General features: G+C 43.3%; 1 protein-coding gene across 1 annotated transcript in view; it reads right to left on the reverse strand.

Moving 5' to 3' along the window:
- Positions 1-5,607: 5,607 nt before the first annotated feature.
- LOC110535629 (delta-type opioid receptor-like) overlaps positions 5,608-15,797 on the reverse strand; it is a 36,593-nt gene continuing 26,403 nt past the window's right edge. Inside the window, exon 5 of the transcript XR_016484460.1 lies at positions 5,608-5,936. The gene's annotated coding sequence lies outside the window, so the exon portion shown is untranslated. The remainder of the gene's footprint in view (positions 5,937-15,797) is intronic.

Below are 15,797 nucleotides of genomic sequence, written 5' to 3' on the forward strand. Positions count from 1 at the left end.
ATTGTTTTTAGGTTTTATTGTGTTATCCGGTGTTCATGTTCTTTGTTGTTTTCCGAACATTGAAATGCACCAAATCTTCCTAACCATGAGCATTAATAAATATGCCTGTATATGTCTGGCTAAGAATGAAAGAGGCGCCTGACTATATGATAGATTGCAGATATCTTTGGATGGTTGTAAAACCCTATATCTAAGCTACTCGGGATATGGTCGACCATCAATTTTACTCCATGGGGAAGTTTTGTTGTATTGCTATATAAATTGGTTATATTGCATGCTAATGAAATGCATCATTTTCGATTCGAGCAACGGTTCCCGGCGGGAAATTTCCCGTTGAGGTGCCCTTTGGTCCTTCCTATGCGGGATACTTGGGACGTCCCTATCCGTTGAATTTGAGGGCTAATGTAAGCAAAGGCAGTAGGTTTAGATAGGGGCGTAAGTGTCAATATGAGGTCATCGAATAAGTGTAAAGTAATTCTTACTGAAGTAGTAATTACTCAGAATTGCTCAATATAAAATATTTGTTAGTTCATTTTATCACTTACAACCATGTTTAGAGGCTTTACAGTTAGCATTTATAAGTTATATTTTCTGAATCAAAGGGTAGATATCATTAATTAATAGGTTAAAAAAATGGATGTGGATCCAAAAATGGATATAGTAACTTTTTGATTCACCTTTGATATAAACCTAGACACAGACACTGGAAATTAGATTGATATATATAAATCTGGTAGATCTTAAGAGCATTTGCTTTCCTGCCTGCCTGCCATGATATCAGATAATTAGACATGTGAATAATGAAAAGTGAAGTTACAAAATGTTGAACACAAAAAAGGCAAATGGTAGCAGATAAATAGTGAGCTGGTTAAATAAAAGACTGCACTTTTTAGACATCCCTATTTCCCCAATACAATGGCAATGTCTGTATTTCGCCAAATAACTCAGAATTGATGTCGAGCTCTGTGGTCATCAAACGCTAGCCTTTCAAATATCAGAAATTACACATTACTGTTGGAACTCTGAGGATGCCCCATTGTTTCCCTATGGGGAAATTCTACACGGACATGTCTGTCTATTTCGCCAAATTTCTCACAATGTGTATATTTAGATTTTTTCAGGTCAGATATTTTAATCAGGGGAATCTCCTCTTTCTAATGATGTAAGTCTGGGCAGCGAGCTCGGTTGTCATCAAATGCTAGCCCTAAAATACCTTTTGCCCTTGGAACCCTGAGCTCCGCCCATTGTTTTCCTATGGAGAGTCATGCCGGTCTATTTCGCCAAATATCTCACAATGTGCATATTTAGATTTTTTTTCATGTCGGACACCATTTGTAATTATGTAAATCTGGGCAGCGAGCACGGTTGTCATCGATCACTAGAAAATAAATAGAAGTTTTCATTTTTTCCCTACTTACTCATTACGCAGACATTTACTTTCTACACAAGTATTATTTTTTTCTGTTTCGTCCTAAGAACAGATTGTAGTGGTAAAATAAAAAGGGCTACACTTTTCTGTGCCATTTAGGCGAAATGGAATTCTAAGCATCACTCCACTCAGAAGAGGCTCAGCGAAGGTTCGTTTCAGTTCATTTGCTATGGCCTCGCGCTAGTGTTCCAGCTCAGCCTACGTTCTTTTGCTGTTTTTCAGCCTTGTGTGAATTTTTGACTCCTGTTTTTCAGCCTTGTGTGAATTTTTGACTCGTTCTATTGTCCAGCCTACCTACAATTAACACATACCACTGCTTTCCCCAATGCTACACATTCCTTTGTCTCATGCCAGTGGCGACCCGTCATTCAGGGCCTGTGGGGCAGACTTTGGAGCCCCACCTAGTATTTATTTATTTAGCCTGTTTTGCATGTTATTTTGGTAGTATGTGTCACATATCAGTTAGCAAACAATGTAAAATAAATCATTAAGGTTAATAAAGCCGCATACAACTTGGTCTCTTTTGCTTCCTTGAGTAAGGCAGCTCCAAAATGCAGGTGTTTCATCCTAGCTCAGTGCTTTCTGTGGAGGTGGGGCAGCCAGCGGAAAATACGTAGTGTAGGGGTTGGTAATGTTCTCTAGTTGCGCCTTGATTGGCTCAGTGTTCTGTCACTCATGGAGACACTACGTCACCACAAAATCTACGGGGAGAGCTTGCCTCTTGGGTGCTGCCATAGAGTTAAATTAGAAGTGCCCATCCAAGATGGCTCAAGGTCATTGGCCACAGATAAAATGACGTCAAATCACATTATATCTACAATAGCTTTGATTGGACTGACCATGTCAACATCGTACTTTCAAAATCTTAGCTAGAAAGCTACTGGCAAATCCTTTTCAATCCTTGTCACATGAAGATAAATAATTAAGAGAAATTTTAGATAAAACGTATTGGTGCTCAACCTGTATCGGGTTGGATGGCGCTGTGTTAAGAAGCAGTGCGGCTTGGTTGGGTTGTGTATCGGAGGACGCATGACTTTCAAACTTCGTCTCTCCCGAGCCTGTATGGGAGTTGTAGTGATGAGACAAGATGGTAGCTACTAAAAACAATTGGATACCACGAAAAAGAGGTAAAATTCACACAAAAAAAAGAAAGAAATGGAGCTCCGGACAGACACAAATGTAGGCTATTTGCGCATGGGATAAAAAGTAATATTTTCCTTCCCCTTTCATGCCCAGTGGTTATCAAAAGGGAGAGAGCTGGAAAGATTAAAAAAAATAATAATAATGCTACATTGAGGAACTATTGTCATTCTCAATGGATGTAAAAACAGATTTAATTTACTTTTTGTTTGAGGTGAAGAAGAAAATACCTTGAGAAGTTCCACAGCCCATTAGTGGTGGTGAGTTAAGTCGATCAGAAATACTATCAGATCCACAAATGGGCACATTTATAAGCCTACATATAGTACCAGTCAAACGTTTGGACACACCTACTCATTTCAGGGGTTTTCTTTATTTGTACCATTTTCTACATTATAGAATAGTATTGAAGACATCAAAACTATGAAATAACACATATGGAATTATGTAGTAACCAAAAAAAGTGTTAAACAAATCAAAATACATTTTATATTTGAGTTCTGCACACTATTAATACAGGGTTCTACCGCTCTAATCATAAAAAGGCCTAGATTCATAAAAGGTCCAACGGAAACAAGTCAAAGAACCCTTTATGGTTCTAGTTAGAACCCTTTTTTGTCTGAGTGTAGTCCCTCTCTAACTGGGAGCCCAGACAGCCCTAAGTGCTTTTAGTAATGTGGGTGTATTTACATACAGTGCTTTCAGAAAGTATTCACACCCCATAACTTTTTCCACATTTTGTTGTGTTACAGCCTGAATTTAAAATGGATTAAATTGAGATTGTGTCACTGGCCTACACAAAATACCCCATAATGTCAAAGTGGAATAATGTGTGACATTTTTACAAATTAATAAAAAATTAAAAGCTGAAATGTCTTGAGTCAATAAGTATAACACCTTTATTATGGCAAGGCTAAGTCAGGAATAAAAATGTGTTAACAAGTCACATGATAATTTGCATGGACTTACTCTGTGTGCAATAATAGTGTTTAACATGATTTTTTTAAATGACTGTCCCAACACATACAATTACCTGTAAGGTAAACCCAGATTCAACCACAAAGACCATGTTTTTTCCCCCAATGCCTTGCAAGAAGGGCACCTATTGGTAGATGGGTAAAAAAAAAAAAAAAAGTAGGTGAAGTTCTTAACTGTACTTTGGATGATGTATCAATACACCCAGTCACTACAAAAATAGAGGTGTCCTTCCTAACTCAGTTGCTGGAGAGGAGGGAAACCGCTCAGAGATTTCACCATGAGGCCAATGGTGACTTTGAAACAGTTTCAGAGTTTAGTGGCTGTGATTGGAGAAAACTGAGGATGGATCAACAATATTGTAGTTACGCCACAATACTAACCTAAATGACAGAGTGAAAAGAAGGAATCCTGTAAGGAATACAAAATATTCCAAAATATGCATCCTGTTTGCAATAAGGAACTAAAGTAAAACTGCAAAACGTTTGGCAAAGAAATTAACTTTATGTCCTGAATACAAAGTGTTATGTTTAGGGAAAATCCAACACAACACGTCACTGAGTACCACTCTTCATATTTTCAAGCATGGTGGTGGCTGCATCATTTTAATTAAACTTATTTTTAATCCCAGCCCCCATCCCTGCAGGAGGCTTTTTACCTTTTGGTAGGCTGCCATTGTAAATAAAAAAATGTGTTCTTAACTGACTTGCCTAGTTAAATAAAGGTTCAATTAAAAAATCATGTTTTGGGTATGCTTGTCATCGGCAAGGACTAGAAAGTTTTTTTTATTATAAAAAGAAACGAAGCACAGGCAAAATCCTAAAGGGAAACCTGGTATAGTCTTCTTTCCAACAGACACTGGGAGACAAATTCACCTTTCAGCAGAACAATAACCTTAAACACAAGGCCAAATATACACTGGAGTTGCTTACCAAGACGACGTTGAATGTTTTGACTTAAATCGGCTTAAAAATGTATGGCAAGACTTAAATAGCTTTCTAGCAATGATCAACAACCAACTTCACAGTGCTTGAAGAATTATAAAAAATAATAATGTGCAAATATTGTACAATCCAGTTGTGCAAAGCTCTTAGAGACTTACCTGGAATTGACAATAGACCCACCTTTGGAAAGTTGACACTGCAACTGCTCTCAATGAACTAGACTGTACTATATGCAAACTGGAAACAGCATATCCTGAGGATGCATTTATTGTAGCTGTGGACTTTAATAAAGGGAATCTGAGGAAATTGCTACCGAAATTAAATTCTATCAACACATCTCCTGTGCTACATGCACAATACGGACCCTAGCTCATTGCTACTCGCCTTCCCGGGACAGCTACAAGGCCCTTCTCGGCCCTTCCTTCTGCTAATCAGATCACGTCTACATTCTGCTCAACCCCGCCTATAGGCAGAAACTTAAGCAGGAAGCTCCTATGGTAAGGACTGTGTCAACGTTGGCCTGACCAATAGGAGTCTATGCTTCAAGATGTTTTGATCACAACTTTAAATAAGTTAATTTATCTTACCCCCACTTGTATCAATACTTTTTTTGTTGTCACATTTGCTGGATGTCCTGTGGGTGTTAGACCATTCTTGAAACACATGGGAAACTGTTGAGCGTGAAAAACCCAGCAACGTTGCAGTTCTTGAAACAAACCTGGCACCTACTACCATACCCACGTTCAAAGGGACTTCAATATTTTGTCTTGCCCATTCACCCTCTGAATGGTACACATACACAATCCACTAGGCAAGTAGCCTAGTGGTTAGCATGTTGGGGTAGTAACTGAAAGGTAGCTGGATCAAATCCCTGAGCTGACAAGGTAAAAATCTGTAGTTCTGCTCCTGAACAAGGCAGTTAACCCACTGTTCCACAGTAGGCTGTCATTGTAAATAAGAATTTGTTCTTAACTGACTTGCCTAGTTAAATCTACAACAAAAAATTGTCTCATGCTTAAAAATACTTTTTTAACCTGTTTCCTCCCCTTCATCTACATATTATTGAAGTGGATTTAACAAGTGACATCATTAAGAAGTGTATTGCTCCAAAATCTGCACAATTTAAAGTATTTTATTTGTTTAACGGTAGGCTAAATTCAACTAACAATAATTGAAAGTCGCATTCACAATGCTTTTGGTAGTAGTGACATGTATGCTGCTGGGGTCTGACTCCCTTTTATGGCTTGGGCACACTCTCCAAATGCAGCTATGAGGCTATTGTTAAACAAGGATGTCTGGGCCATCTCAACTTCCCTGTCTGCGGCACTGGCTGCTGCCTCATCTCCACGCGGCTGATTGAAGTCGCTGGGTTGCAAGTGTCTCCAGGTATGAGGCCTCGGTCTTCCTCAGGTATTCGCTGGTTGTGCTCGCAATGTGTTTTCTCTTCCCTGGGAAAATATATAGGCAGAAGTAATGTCATGTACAGTACAGGAGTGATACAGTACAGAGAAAATATTTAAGCAAAGTAATGATATGTACAGTTCAGGAATGATAAAGCACATACTCCAAAGGAAACCTGAGGGCAGCCAGTGTGAGTGCAGTTTTGTTCTCCAACCATGTATTGTTTCATCAAATTTATTGAATATTATCCAGCAAAGGCCAGTGTGGGACCAACCAGATCTACCAACCAAATATACCAATTATGCAAATAATAAATGTCTTGGGTCAGAATATGATTAATTTAATAATTGTGACAGTTTTATAAATATAAGTTTTATACAAAAATGATTAGTGAGCCCCCCCCTCTTCTATTTTGGGACTGCAAGACCTGGCACACTTCACAATCATTTCAGTAGCTCATGCTGACCAGTAGTGTGTGCCACAGAAAGTATTTGACTCTAGCCTGCCAAAATTAAGGAAATTAGAAGGGGGGGGGGGGGGGGGGGGGGGGGGATTACGGCAAGGCTATTTTCTTCCCTGTCAAAATTCTCCCTCCTACCTCCTAATTTCCTTAATTTTGTGGCTAGAGTCAAATACTCTCTGTGGCACACATCAGAGTCAAATACTTTCCATAGAACAAACTTCACATCAGGATGGGCAACTGAACTTAATAATTAATGTATGTGTGTTATATTAAACATAGAGGAGGGAGTAAAATGTAGGCAAGCAATAAACATTTCAGAACAACTACTAGTCGAATAAGACATGGGAGAGATGACGATTTTTGGCAAAGAGATTTATTTATAGACTAATACACCTGAAACAAATAGCCAAACCAAAAACTGCAGACATTACTAGTGCCTCCCCTGCGATCACACCGTCATAAAAAATCAAATGAAACGCAGCCTAACGTGATCAGAAATCTCAACTAGCCAGCAAGTCGCAGCAATGAAGAATTGAGTGTGTGCACGTTCACACGGGGGGGGGGGGGGGGGATTCTGGCAGGGGGAGCTTTTCGGCACAACACCGGCTACCACCCGGTACACTACTCTCTAACTTAGAGACTGCTGCCCTATGTACAGTACCAGTCAAAAGTTTGGACACACCTACTCATTCAAGGGTTTTTCTTTATTTCTACCATTGTCTACATTGTAGAAGAATAGTGAAGGCATGAAAACTAGGAAATAACACATATGGAATCATGTGGTAACCAAAAAAGTGTTAAACAAATCAAAATATAATTTAGATTCTTCAAAGTAGCCACCCTTTTCCTTGATGACAGCTTTGCACACGCTTGGCATTCTTTCAAACAGCTTCATGAGGCAGTCATCTGGAATGCATTTCAATTAACAGGTGTGCCACGTTAAAAGCTCAATTCATTCTATTGTGAAGGGTGTAAGGGTGGGAAAGGCAGAAATCGCATGCCACATCTTCAGGTCCAGCATAGCACGGAGCAGCTTGGAGTCCTGTCTTCTTCAATAAGTCTGTCTCCACTGAGGTCAGCTGCAGACCTCCTTCGGATCATCCTGATCCCATCAGCCCTCAATACAGCTCCTACAGTAACTGTGCCCACAGGGGATAGCCTTCAGTAGATCCAGATAGACAGAACAACAGAACTGGTCCAGCAGAATTCCCTGTTGAGCCATTTGGACTGTTGTTCACTCTCATACAGACAGAAACAGAAACTCTTAAGTTTTAGAAGGTTTGTAGGAGGGGGAGAGACTTTCTGGTTCTGCCAGGAGTTGGAGTTTGTTAAAGGGATGGAGAGTGAGCAATGTAATCCAACACAAACATGAATATCCTGTGGCCTACGGGTCTAAACTGCTTCGTCACATACAAAATGTTACGGTGAGTGAATGAGGACCCAAAAGCGAATTAACTTAAACAGAGCTTCTTTAATAACCAAACATAGGTAGGCTCAGATAGACCGGCAGATTCCGACAGGACAGGACAAGGTTACAGCGAACATGACGATAGTCTGGTTCAGGCATGAAACACAACAAACAAGAATCCGACAAAGACAGGAGCAGAAACAGAGAGAGATATAGGGACCTAATCAGAGGGAAAAAGGGAACAGGTGGGAAAAGGGGTGGATGAGGTAGTTAGGAGGAGACAAGGCACAGCTGGGGGAAAGAGGGGGAGAAAAGGTAACCTAACAACGACCAGCAGAGGGAGACAGGGTGAAGGGAAAGGACAGAAACACACAACATGACAATACATGACAGTACCCCCCCACTCACCGAGCGCCTCCTGGCGCACTCGAGGAGGAAACCTGGCGGCAACGGAGGAAATCCTCGATCAGCGCACGGTCCAGCACGTCCCGAGAGGGAACCCAACTCCTCTCCTCAGGACCGTACCCCTCCCAATCTACGAGGTACTGGTGACCACGGCCCCGAGGACGCATGTCCAAAATCCTGCGGACCCTGTAGATGGGTGCGCCCTCGACAAGGATGGGGGGGGGGGGGGGGGGGAAGACGAGCGGGGGCGCGAAGAACGGGCTTGATACAGGAGACATGGAAGACCGGGTGGACGCGACGAAGGTATCGCGGAAGAAGAAGTCGAACTGCGACAGGATTAATGACCCGAGAAATACGGAACGGACCAATGAACCGCGGGGTCAACTTGCGAGAAGCCGTCTTAAGGGGAAGGTTCTGAGTGGAGAGCCAAACTCTCTGACCGCGACAATATCTAGGACTCTTAGTTCTACGCTTATTAGCAGACCTCACAGTCTGCGTCCTATAACGGCAAAGTGCAGACCTGACCCTCTTCCAGGTGCGCTCGCAACGTTGGACAAAAGCCTGAGCGGAGGGGACGCTGGACTCGGCGAACTGAGATGAGAACAGCGGAGGCTGGTACCCGAGGCTACTCTGAAAAGGAGATAGCCCGGTCGCAGACGAAGGAAGCGAGTTGTGGGCGTATTCTGCCCAGGGGAGCTGTTCTGACCAAGACGCAGGGTTGCGAAAAGAAAGACTGCGTAAGATGCGACCAATAGTCTGATTGGCCCGTTCTGCTTGACCGTTAGACTGGGGGTGAAAGCCGGAAGAGAGACTGACGGAAGCCCCAATCAAACGGCAAAACTCCCTCCAAAATTGAGACGTGAATTGCGGACCTCTGTCCGAAACGACGTCTGACGGAAGGCCATGAATTCTGAAAACATTCTCGATGATGATTTGTGCCGTCTCTTTAGCAGAAGGAAGCTTAGCAAGGGGAATGAAATGAGCCGCCTTAGAGAACCTATCGACAACCGTAAGAATAACAGTCTTCCCCGCTGACGAAGGCAGTCCGGTGACAAAATCTAAGGCGATGTGAGACCACGGTCGAGAGGGAATGGGAAGCGGCCTGAGACGGCCGGCAGGAGGAGAGTTACCGGACTTAGTCTGCGCGCAGACCGAACAAGCAGCCACGAAACGACGCGTGTCATGCTCCCGGGTGGGCCACCAAAAACGCTGGCGAATGGAAGCAAGCGTACCCCGAACGCCAGGGTGGCCGGCTAACTTGGCAGAGTGAGCCCACTGAAGAACGGCCAGACGAGTAGGAACGGGAACGAAAAGAAGGTTCCTAGGACAAGCGCGCGGCGACGGAGTGTGAGTGAGCGCTTGCTTTACCTGCCTCTCAATTCCCCAGACAGTCAACCCGACAACACGCCCCTCAGGGAGAATCCCCTCGGGGTCAGTGGAGGCTACTGAAGAACTGAAGAGACGAGATAAAGCATCAGGCTTGGTGTTCTTAGAGCCCGGACGATAAGAAATCACGAACTCGAAACGAGCGAAAAACAGCGCCCAACGCGCCTGACGCGCATTAAGTCGTTTGGCAGAACGGATGTACTCAAGGTTCCTATGGTCAGTCCAAACGACAAAAGGAACGGTCGCCCCCTCCAACCACTGTCGCCATTCGCCTAGGGCTAACCGGATGGCGAGCAGTTCGCGGTTTCCCACATCATAGTTACGTTCCGACGGCGACAGGCGATGAGAAAAATACGCGCATGGGTGGACCTTGTCGTCAGAGAGGGAGCGCTGAGAAAGAATGGCTCCCACGCCCACCTCTGACGCGTCAACCTCGACAACGAACTGTCTAGAGACGTCAGGTGTAACAAGGATAGGAGCGGATGTAAAACGATTCTTGAGGAGATCAAAAGCTCCCTGGGCGGAAACGGACCACTTAAAGCACGTCTTGACAGAAGTAAGGGCTGTGAGAGGAGCTGCCACCTGACCGAAATTACGGATGAAACGACGATAGAAGTTCGCGAAGCCGAGAAAGCGCTGCAGCTCGATGCGTGACTTAGGGGCGGGCCAATCAATGACAGCTTGGACCTTAGCGGGATCCATCTTAATGCCTTCAGCGGAAATAACAGAACCGAGAAATGTGACGGAGGAGGCATGAAAAGTGCACTTCTCAGCCTTCACAAAAAGACAATTCTCTAAAAGGCGCTGGAGGACACGTCGAACGTGCTGAACATGAATCTGGAGTGACGGTGAAAAAATCAGGATATCGTCAAGGTAAACGAAAACAAAGATGTTCAGCATGTCTCTCAGGACATCATTGACTAATGCCTGAAAGACAGCTGGAGCGTTAGCGAGGCCGAAAGGAAGAACCCGGTATTCAAAGTGCCCTAACGGAGTGTTAAACGCCGTCTTCCACTCGTCCCCCTCCCTGATGCGCACGAGATGGTAAGCGTTACGAAGGTCCAACTTAGTGAAAAACCTGGCTCCCTGCAGGATTTCGAAGGCTGAAGACATAAGAGGAAGCGGATAACGATTCTTCACTGTTATGTCATTCAGCCCTCGATAATCTATGCAGGGGCGCAGAGACCCGTCCTTCTTCTTGACAAAAAAAAACCCCGCTCCGGCGGGAGAGGAGGAGGGGACTATGGTACCGGCGTCAAGAGCTACAGACAAATAATCCTCGAGAGCCTTACGTTCGGGAGCCGACACAGAGTATAGTCTACCCCGGGGGGGAGTGGTTCCCGGAAGGAGATCAATACTACAATCATACGACCGGTGTGGAGGAAGAGAGGTGGCCCTGGACCGACTGAACACCGTGCGCAGATCGTGATATTCCTCCGGCACCCCTGTCAAATCACCAGGCTCCTCCTGTGAAGAAGAGACAGAGGAAACAGGAGGGATAGCAGACATTAAACATTTCACATGACAAGAGACGTTCCAGGAGAGGATAGAATTACTAGACCAATTAATGGAAGGATTATGACAAACTAGCCAGGGATGGCCCAAAACAACAGGTGTAAAAGGTGAACGAAAAATTAAAAAAGAAATGGTTTCGCTATGATTACCAGAAACAGTGAGGGTTAAAGGTAGCGTCTCACGCTGAATCCTGGGGAGAGGACTACCATCCAGGGCGAACAAGGCCGTGGACTCCCTTAACTGTCTGAGAGGAATGTCATGTTCCCGAGCCCAGGTCTCGTCCATAAAACAGCCCTCCGCCCCAGAGTCTATTAAGGCACTGCAGGAAGCTGACGAACCGGTCCAGCGTAGATGGACCGACAAGGTAGTGCAGGATCTTGAAGGAGAGACAGGAGTAGTAGCGCTCACCAGTAGCCCTCCGCTTACTGATGAGCTCTGGCTTTTACTGGACATGAAGTGACAAAATGACCAGCAGAACCGCAATAGAGACAGAGGCGGTTGGTGATTCTCCGTTCCCTCTCCTTAGTCGAGATGCGGATACCTCCCAGCTGCATAGGCTCAGCTCCCGAGCCGGCAGAGGAAGATGGTAGTGATGCGGAGAGGGGGGCAACGGAGAGCGCGAGCTCCTTTCCACGAGCTCGGTGACGAAGATCAACCCGTCGCTCAATGCGAATAGCGAGTTCAATCAAGGAATCCACGCTGGAAGGAACCTCCCGGGAGAGAATCTCATCCTTTACCTCTGCGCGGAGACCCTCCAGAAGACGAGCGAGCAAGGCCGGCTCGTTCCAGCCACTGGAGGCAGCAAGAGTGCGAAACTCAATAGAGTAGTCTGTTATGGATCGATGGCCTTGACATAGGGAAGACAGGGCCCTGGAAGCCTCCTCCCCAAAAACAGATCGATCAAAAACCCGTATCATCTCCTCCTTAAAGTCCTGATACTGGTTAGTACACTCAGCCCTTGCCTCCCAGATTGCCGTGACCCACTCACGAGCCCGTCCAGTAAGGAGAGATATGACGTAGGCGACACGAGCAGTGCTCCTGGCGTAAGTGTTGGGCTGGAGAGAAAACACAATATCACACTGGGTGAGGAACGAGCGGCATTCAGTGGGCTCCCCAGAGTAACACGGCGGGTTATTGATTCTGGGCTCCGGAGATTCGAAAGCCCTGGAAGTGGCCGGTGGATCGAGGCGGAGATGGTGAACCTGTTCTGTGAGGTTGGAGACTTGGGTGGCCAGGGTCTCAACGGCATGTCGAGCAGCAGACAATTCCTGCTCGTGTCTGCCTAGCATCGCTCCCTGGATCTCGACGGCTGAGTGGAGAGGATCCGAAGTCGCTGGGTCCATTCTTGGTCGGATTCTTCTGTTACGGTGAGTGAATGAGGACCCAAAAGCGAATTAACTTAAACAGAGCTTCTTTAATAACCAAACATAGGTAGGCTCAGATAGACCGGCAGATTCCGACAGGACAGGACAAGGTTACAGCGAACATGACGATAGTCTGGTTCAGGCATGAAACACAACAAACAAGAATCCGACAAAGACAGGAGCAGAAACAGAGAGAGATATAGGGACCTAATCAGAGGGAAAAAGGGAACAGGTGGGAAAAGGGGTGGATGAGGTAGTTAGGAGGAGACAAGGCACAGCTGGGGGAAAGAGGGGGAGAAAAGGTAACCTAACAACGACCAGCAGAGGGAGACAGGGTGAAGGGAAAGGACAGAAACACACAACATGACAATACATGACACAAAATGGGTTCGAATCTAACCCACCACTATTTCAGCACACACTTCTATCTTTCCTCCAGAGCTACACTACACTCTTAAAAGAAAAGGTTCCTGGACTATTCTTTTATGGGTTCTTCAAATTGAAACTGTTTGGGAACCCCTATAAGTTCCTCAAAGAACCCATTTAAATGGATCCTCGAAGAACCTTTTGTGGTTAATTCTTTTAAACTACTAATGATAATATGCATAACAATAACAACAATAACACAATATTTTAGTTGTCAGTGTTTACGATTTTAGTGGCAAAGCAGAATAAAAAAAAAATGAAATATGAGGTAAACTTCCAGCAGAGCCCCAAGTCACATGATATATCCTCTGGCGTGTTGATGTTGATGTTCTCCGTATCCACAGCCAGAATGATTTTGCAGTGCATGGTGATTGAACAGGTTTCCTGTTATATTCATCAGTGTATGGAGGGTGAAGTCTGTGAACCCCCCCCCCCCCCCCCCAAATTGTATTATACTATTTAACAAAACATGCACATGACAGTATGTAGCAAAGGGGGGACCAACTCCATATTACAGTTTTTCTCAATTGCTAAAACACCATTTCTGAAACCTTGCTCCATTTCCTGAAAACATTAAACACAAAACCTCATCTTCATGCACTATTTACATAACCTCTGACTCCTCTTGCAAAATGAAACATTCATCTCAAAACAGTTTTACCTGTGTTAAAAATCAAACACTGCTCTCAAATCATAAACTAAGTGATCAAAATGATATACACTCTCAAGCAGTCAGTAAACAATACACCGAAAAATAGAAAACACATTGTTCAAAACATACAATTCTCAGGGAGAAGTACATTTTTTATCTAAAAAAATATTCTTATTTTTCCGTCATTGTCTTCTGATGAACGAAAACATGTTCTATCATAGTAGCTCAAAATTGATCAGATATTACTACTCTGCTTTGCTCTTTGCAATTTTGTTTTTTGTTCTTCCTCCTCCTTGTACCCCTATTTGTACAGTACTCTACCCTGCATCTCACAAACTTGTCCTTTGTCTCTGTGATACTGTAATTCTTGTTCTTTGTTGATATGAACCTGCAACCAGTCAAAATCTATTGAGCAGTCAGTACTGTTAATAAATGGAAAGCAAAATGTTCAGGGCCATACAATTCATCCATTGTACAGTATACAGCCTACAATGCACTGTACTACAGTATCCATTCTCAGACTTTCTCCTTCCCACCTTCAACAACCTGTTTGCTCTCTGAACTGGCTTATATTGGTTGTGTCGCATCATTTGAAACAGGTTAAATACATTTTGAGTGGTTGTGTTCAATCAATGACATATGTTCTCTATTTGTATTTGATTGTTGCCACTTGTGTTTACCAGTATGGATGACATGTGCATTAGAGTGCAGAATGTGTTTTGAGAATGAGAATGTGTTTAGAGTTTTGCGGAAAAATCGAAGTGAGATCTGCAAATGGTGTTTTATCATGTGAAATGGTTTAAGGTATTGACAACAGACTGCATAATTAGCTAAATGAGTGCAGGCAACTGAGAACTTTGTTCAGCCAATGGGTTTTTAGTGTTTTAGCAGTTGAGAAAAACTGTAAATGCCCATGATTTTGGAATGAGATGTTCGATGAGCAGGTGTCCACATACTTTTAAGAGAGTAACGTTTGCTTTCCAACAGGTGACGCTCCAGTAACACGCATTATGTGCTCCAGAACTATTACAGCACCCTATTCACATAACACGTTTTGGCTCAAAGTGTAACTGAAACAAGTTATCCATACCTGAATTACATAATAGCCAGAAATAACTATACTGGATGTTGAAACAATGCGAATGACTGATTGGTCTCTGTGTGCAGAATGCTTTGTATCATCTACCTGATTGTGATCAACCACTTGAAAGTTGTTAGCCTACATAAAATGGATCATATCTAGATCCATTGTACACCCAGGGTTGACATGTCATTGTGCTGATGTCTACATTTTTGGAGTCTACTAGACAAAAATAGGGTGCTGTACACTAATGCATTATGATAAATCCAATACTATTTAAATGTCAGTTCTCTGGAGTCTTGATAAATCTATCCTTTATTCAAAACTATTTTGAGCCATTTAGAAAGCCTCTTGAACATTATGGCAAAATGTAGATTTCCTCCTAAATAGACATATCCAAAAGTAATTATTTTTTAGAGATGGCCAAAAACAATAACTAGTAATGCTGCATAGTTCCAGAAAGGTTTGGAATTCACCTTTCTGGTAAAAAAAAAAAATAGTTATACATTGCTGAGGTATACTCACTTTTGATAACACAAACTAAAATATTATAAAAATATAAAAAATAATATGTATTTTTCCCCTATTCAACAAAAGTAGGGGAATAGGGCTTGAAATTGCAGATTTTTTTATATGGTTACAATCAAATGATAAACAACTAACTAAGATTTCACTTTTCTTTTAACTGTAAAAATAAATATGATCATATTTAGTGACGAATTTCATATAACTGACGACAGGGCATTTTCTGCCACTCTGTCCTCTGAGCGATGCAGAGATACCATTCTGCAGACTTGTTACAACTTCAGCTTTACACACAGTGATGTGTCCCTCTGTGGCCAAGATAAAGTGTTCGTGTTCAATTCTACGAACTTATTTAGTATTTTTTTCATGTTGAGAGCTCTAGATCCGTCTGGTAATATCACAGCAAGTTGAAGCGACGATTGCTGGATTTGCTAGACTGTTCCTTTTAATGTGCCATCTCCCAGGCCAGGCTCCATCGCTCAGAGGCAGAGGAAATCCATTATTTGTGTGGATTTACCAAGAAATGTGACACATCACTTCATATGCAAATGTCAGATTTGAAACCTGACACTTCAAGTCAGGTCCATTGACAGTGGTAGTGGAAAGCAGACAGATGGGGCTTTCTGGCACTATACGGTACTGGACCCTGCAATATTCACAGAGCGCTTTGTACACCAAAATGT

Source organism: Oncorhynchus mykiss, chromosome 11 (assembly GCF_057628025.1).
Source record: "Oncorhynchus mykiss isolate SJ-2025 chromosome 11, ASM5762802v1, whole genome shotgun sequence".
In the NCBI taxonomy this organism is placed as follows: Eukaryota; Metazoa; Chordata; class Actinopteri; order Salmoniformes; family Salmonidae; genus Oncorhynchus; species Oncorhynchus mykiss.